The following is a 6,000-nucleotide window of genomic DNA, read 5'->3' on the forward strand; positions in this document are numbered from 1 at the left end:
GGCTTTTACGGCTCCCTTGGCAGCTTCTTTGGCCATGATTTCCTTTTAGGGCGTCTTAGAATGACAAGGTCTCTTTCGTGAACAACTTCTTCTGAAGATCCCAGTTCCTCAACCTGCAAACTAAACAGTCTCTCTTCGAGGTCTTGGAAATTGCAGAGCCGAGACGCCTATCGTAGGGCAGCTATGAACTCGGCAGTAGACTTGCCTGGTTGTTGCTCCCTTTGTTTGAAGGCGTGTCTCCAGGCAATGATAGAGAGCTTCGGTTTGAAATGTTCCTTGAGCATTTTCTTGAGTTTGGCAAAACTGGAGCAACTAAATTTGGCAAAACTGGAGCAACTAAATTTTTGGCTATATTGAATGTCACCTGGCTGCACATGCACAGCAGTGTTGTGGCCTTTAAGCCATCTTTGCTAACTTGGTTAGCTCTCAGGTAGTTTTCAACTCATGAAATGTAAGAGCTCCATCTATCAGGATCCGACACATTGAACTCTGACAATTTTCTGAACTTGGCCATGGTGAGTTGTCTTTGACCTCACAATGCCTTGTGCTGCTAAGGCTTCTGTTGGTGGTCCTGGGGACGGATCCCTCAGGTGTTCGCCTCCAGCATTGTTTGCTGGCAGGCAGAGGGCGGGGGACGTAGTTCCTACCAGGGCGCTGAGGCCTGGTCTTACCCCTAGTGACTTCTGGCTCTTTATTTCTTCGCATCACATCCCATTCTCATCGCCACTGTTATGTTTCCAGTTCAATGAGGCATTGACAAGGCGAATGATGCAAACAACAACTCTTTATTCAGCTAACAACAGAAGGAACCCTAACTGCTGCTTAACCACTATTTATACAGTTCATCACTAGGTGGCAGCCAATAGAATTTGTTCACCCCCTTCCCAGCGATGGCATTTTGACATCCTATGAAGGGAAGGGGCTGAACAAATATAATTGGATTGTCAGAATCCAATTATATTTCATCTCTAATTATCAACTATAAAAAAGCCCATTTCTTCCTTCTTGGGATTCTGTCATATGATGAAGGGAAGGGGGTGAACAAAGGGGCTTTATGGCCCTCACTTCCTTCAGTACACTTCAAAGGAACTGAATGTGGATAGCACCAAAAGGCCTAATCATAACAAAGGGGACCATTACCTTTCATGTAGTTTTCTCTGAAGTCTCCATCCAGCCGGCAGTAAGGAAAAGGGGGTGGGAGTGTAATGCCTGGGTAAATTGGAGGACGAAAGAAATCAAATTCCCGAAGGGGGACCCTATGGACTTAAAATCCCAAGGGAGGCTACCAGAATCAAGAATAGAAAAAGCATCCATAGGAGAGGAAAAAAGACTAACAGAAATACCACAGGAATACAGAGACCTTGCTGAAGTTTTCAGTGAGGAGAGAGCGAATGAGCTCCCCCCCCCCACCGACCCACAGACTGTACCATTGAATTCAAGCCTGGGGCAAAACTCCCGAAGCCCAGATTATACTCCATGAGCCCAAAGGAGAAGGAGGAAATGGAAAGATTCATAAAAAAAAACCTAGAGAGAGGTTTCATTGAGCCAGCCAAGCCTAAAGTGGCTGCCCCGGTCCTTTTTAGAGAGAAGAAGGATGGCTCTTTATGTTTATGCATGGATTATAGGGCCCTGAATACAATCAGTGAAAGCAACCTATACTCTTTGCCCCTCATGAAAGACATGCTGTCACACCTATCGAAAGGGAAAAAATTTTCTAAACTAGACCTAAGGGAAGCTTACTATCGCATGAGAATTAAGGAAGGGGACGAATGGAAGACTGCATTTAACTGCCCCACCAGTCAAAGTTTCAATCCCATGCCAGAATTAACTCCAAACGAACCAACGATCCCATCACTGAAAGAATGGATGGAAAAACTATAAAACACCTGGCCAATAGTTACAAAAGCACTAGATGAAGCTAGGCAGGCATACAAAGCACAAGCCGATAAAAAAAGGATTGAGCCTACACCATTCATTATAGGTGAAATGGTGTACCTATCTACAAAATACCTAAAGTCCCTACAGCCCTGTAAAAAACTTGGACCAAAATATATAGGGCCTTTTCCAATTAAAAGGATCACAAACCCAGTAACAGTAGAATTAGAATTACCAAAAACTCTCAGGCAAATACACCCAATTTTTCATTGCAGCTTGCTGAAAAGAGAGCATCAATCAGCTTTACGACCAAAAATCCCCCCCTACCACCACCTCCACTCATGGTGGAGGGCAAACAACACTTCAAAATAAAGGAAATCCTAGACTCTAGGAGATATCATGGAGCGACTCAGTACCTAGTTGCCTGGAAACACCTCCCTGCCTCACAAAACGAGTGGGTCCATAAATGTCATGTCAGAGCCCCGAAGCTATTAAAAAAGTTTCACACAGAACTCTTGGAATAATTCTTCCAACAGGAATCCTTTATTAAGAGAAAATGGTTGCAGGCGTTCTAGAGAGGACTTGGGGTCCAAGCTCTCCCATTCAAGGTTTTAAGGGGTTTCCCAGTAGCCCCACCCAATCTCCCCCTACTTCCAGCAACAGTCTCAGGCGTTACATTCCCACCCCCTTTTTCCTTACTGCAAGCTGGATGGAGACTTCAGAGAAAACTACATGAAATGTAATAGCCTCCTTTGTTATGATTAGGTGCTATCCAAATTCAATTCCTTTTTGGTGCTATCCACATTCAATTCCTTTGAAGTTGTACCGAAGGAAGTGAGGGCCATAAAGCCCCTTTGTTCACCCCCTTCCCTTCCTTGTTTGACAGAATCCAGAAAAGGCAGAAATGGGGTTTTCTATAATTGATAACTAGAGATGAAATATAATTGGATTCTTACATCCTGTTCATGATGGACAAACAAACACCTCAGATCATCCCTCCAAGGATGCTGAGATGGTCCATCTTTCTGTCAGCTTATAATTACAGGCTGATTCACAAACCAGGCAGGGAAATGGGCCTCACAGATGGCCTTAGCAGACTGCCCCTGCTGCACTTAGAGCCAGACCCCGCTCCAGTGGCTCACATTCTGGCTATCCAGGATTTACCGGAGTCTCCCCTTAATGCAAGGGACGTGGCTGCCGAAGGGATGTGGCTGCCGAAACAGCTTCGGACAAGAAGCTTGTTGAATTGGGTGCTCACAGGATGGCCGGACATAAGTCCAGGAGCTAGCTTTCAAAGTTTCAGTAGGAGGAAGGATGAGCTTTCAGCTCACAAAGGGTGCATTTTGTGGGGGAGTCAGGTCATAGTCCCGCACTCCTTGAGGCCCAGGATACTAGAGTCTCTGCATGGGGGACATCCAGGAATAGTCCGGATGAAGACACTCATGAGAAGCTACCTACTTCCCTGTAACTGTGTGACAGTTACAAATGTGCCTCAAATATGTAATGTCAACAAAAAGGAATACTGAGATTTATTTTTTAAAGTATACTGTATGGTTACTGAACATATATCTGACTGAAAAACAATTCTTGGTCAATGAAACCAAATCAGGGAACTTAGTGGAACAGAGAAACTGCTTAGTATTTGATTAAATATCCATTGAAGGCTTTTCATCTGAATTAGGATGGTATCCTTAATAATACTATACATTTCAGTATTCTCATTTAATAAGGAACACAGGTTGCTAGCACAGAGCTTCAGAACAGAAGTATGGATTTTAAAACACTCTAAGGCATGGGTGTCAAACTTGCCACGTCACGTGACATGTCATGACGTATTGTGACTTTTTTCACATTGCCAGAGCTGTGGTGGGTGCAGCCTCTGCATGATACAACTGTCCCCTGGGCTGGATGCATCATGCCAAAACCACGCGACCCCAACTACGGCAATGGGGGAAAGTCGTGATATGTCGCAACACATCACATGACGTGGTGAGTTTGACACCCCTGCTCTAAGGCATATACAAGTAATATCCTTAGGGCAGTGATGGCGAACCTTTTAGAGACCGAGTGCCCAAACTGCAACCCAAAATCCGCTTATGCATTGTCGGGTGCCAGGCGGATGTGCCCCATTGGCTGGGTGTGGCCCATTGGCTGGGTGTGGCTGCGGTGGTAAAGCAGACTGGGTGGGAATAAAAAGTTCAGTCAATCAATTCCAACTTTGCAAGATCTTTTTTTTTCCCGCGAGAAGTTGAAATTGACTGATTGATTGAACCTTTTTTTTTTTTGCACATGGCGGCGGGGGCCTAAAACAAAAAGGTTTTATAAAACCCAGCTGAAGGCCTAGGACTGGGGCGATGGTGCGTGTGCCCACAGAGAGGGCTCTGAGTGCCACCTCTGGCACCCGTGCATAGGTTTGCCACCACTGCCTTAGTGTGTGCCTGACTTGTGTTCATCCCAGCTTGAGGTAAAAGACTTTCTATTTGAAGCTGAGATACAATCCTTCTACCTTGAGCATCTGGAAAAATGATGAACTGGGATATAGCTGTAATTATTAAAAACAAAATACTGAGGAAAGTAGGTAGATCAGAGAAAGAAAAGTCATTATATTTACAAAGTTTCTGCTTAGTTTTAAACCAGCATTCTTCTGTTTGCAAGGCAAGCATTATAAACACATTACTATTAGATTAGTGGACTGTCATATCTAAAACAAATCCAAATAGATTATCTAGTTAAAGATGATATTTTTCACTGGGACCTAGGAATATGCAAATCTGATCTATCTCCAAATGTCATGCATATAAATATTAGCCCACTCTATTAAGCTTTCTAAAAAATATTTTAAGAAATTATGTTTATTTTGTTGTTTTACTTCCTTAAACTTTTTATACATTTTCTAACAAATCCATTTTCTGCAACATTCCCATACTTTTTTCGCTAGTCTCTTTGTTCTGCATCTTTTTATTTGCAAGTTTCTCCAATGTATGTTTTTTCTTAAGCAATTTTCCAAAATTTAATTCTTTCTTTCTATGCAATTGCCACAATTTTGTTCAGAATTCTTCAAGCAAATATTTGAAAGGGTAATTTTTGGATTTCATGTCTTTAATGCTATGACAGAATCTACTTTGGCAGATCTTGCGATTTAACCTAAAAAGAAACCCATGATATTTTTGAGATCAGTGTTAGGACTGAAATATTAAGCCTCAAACGATAAGCAAGAATGCATATATCTTCATAAATGCAATTGTATTAGGAATGGCATCATTTCTAAGACAGCATAGGATATTTGCATATTTTCTTGTTGAGGGTTTCCAGTTCACTTCTCTCTATAACTCCAATCTTAGGCTTATTATATTTAACAACATATATTTATGAAATAGGGAATGGAATTATTTTAGCTAGAAAATTGGGAGGTATACTTTTCACAGTATATTTAGCTTGTATTTTTAGTCAAATAAAACTACTGGGAAAGGGTTTTCATATTATGTCTCATTTTCTTTGGAATTTAAAATATACAGATTGAATAAAAAGCTTTCTTCAAAAATTCTGAAACTTACCTGCTCAGCTAAATACATTTTCTGACTCTGCACTTGGGATAATTTTAATAGAGTCTTTGATCCCTGGGTGAACAGATATAACAGTCAAATAAATCCAAGATTTTCCACATCTTCAAAGGTATAAAATGTTCATAACAGAATATGGTTTTAGAGACATCTGGTGGTTATATAGTTCTGAGGAGAAAAATCAGCAGTGTCACTGTTCAGCATCAATTTTTGCTTTCAGCATAAATGTCTTCTAAAAAAACAAGATGATTGTGTGACATGTTATCTATATAACTGGGCCAATTTACCAAAAGTAGTGAACATTTTAAAGGTGGAAGAAAGCAGCCTAAAAAATAAAGGAATTTCATTATATTTTAAGTGAACATACAACAAAAAGGGGGAAATATCCAAGAGGAAATAAACTTTCCATCATCTTGATTGTAAGAGGAACATGGTACAATTCCAATGCAGCATTTTGCAGAGTTCAAAACAGTTTATATATATAGTTTACCAAGGCACCAAGCAATTTATTTAGTGGTTAAATCAAAATTTGATCTGGGATATTCTGATTCATAGTAGGTTTTTT

This window comes from Crotalus tigris, unplaced genomic scaffold (genome assembly GCF_016545835.1).
Source record: "Crotalus tigris isolate CLP2741 ecotype Arizona unplaced genomic scaffold, ASM1654583v1 scf7180000017600.4437325, whole genome shotgun sequence".
Lineage (NCBI taxonomy): Eukaryota > Metazoa > Chordata > Lepidosauria > Squamata > Viperidae > Crotalus > Crotalus tigris.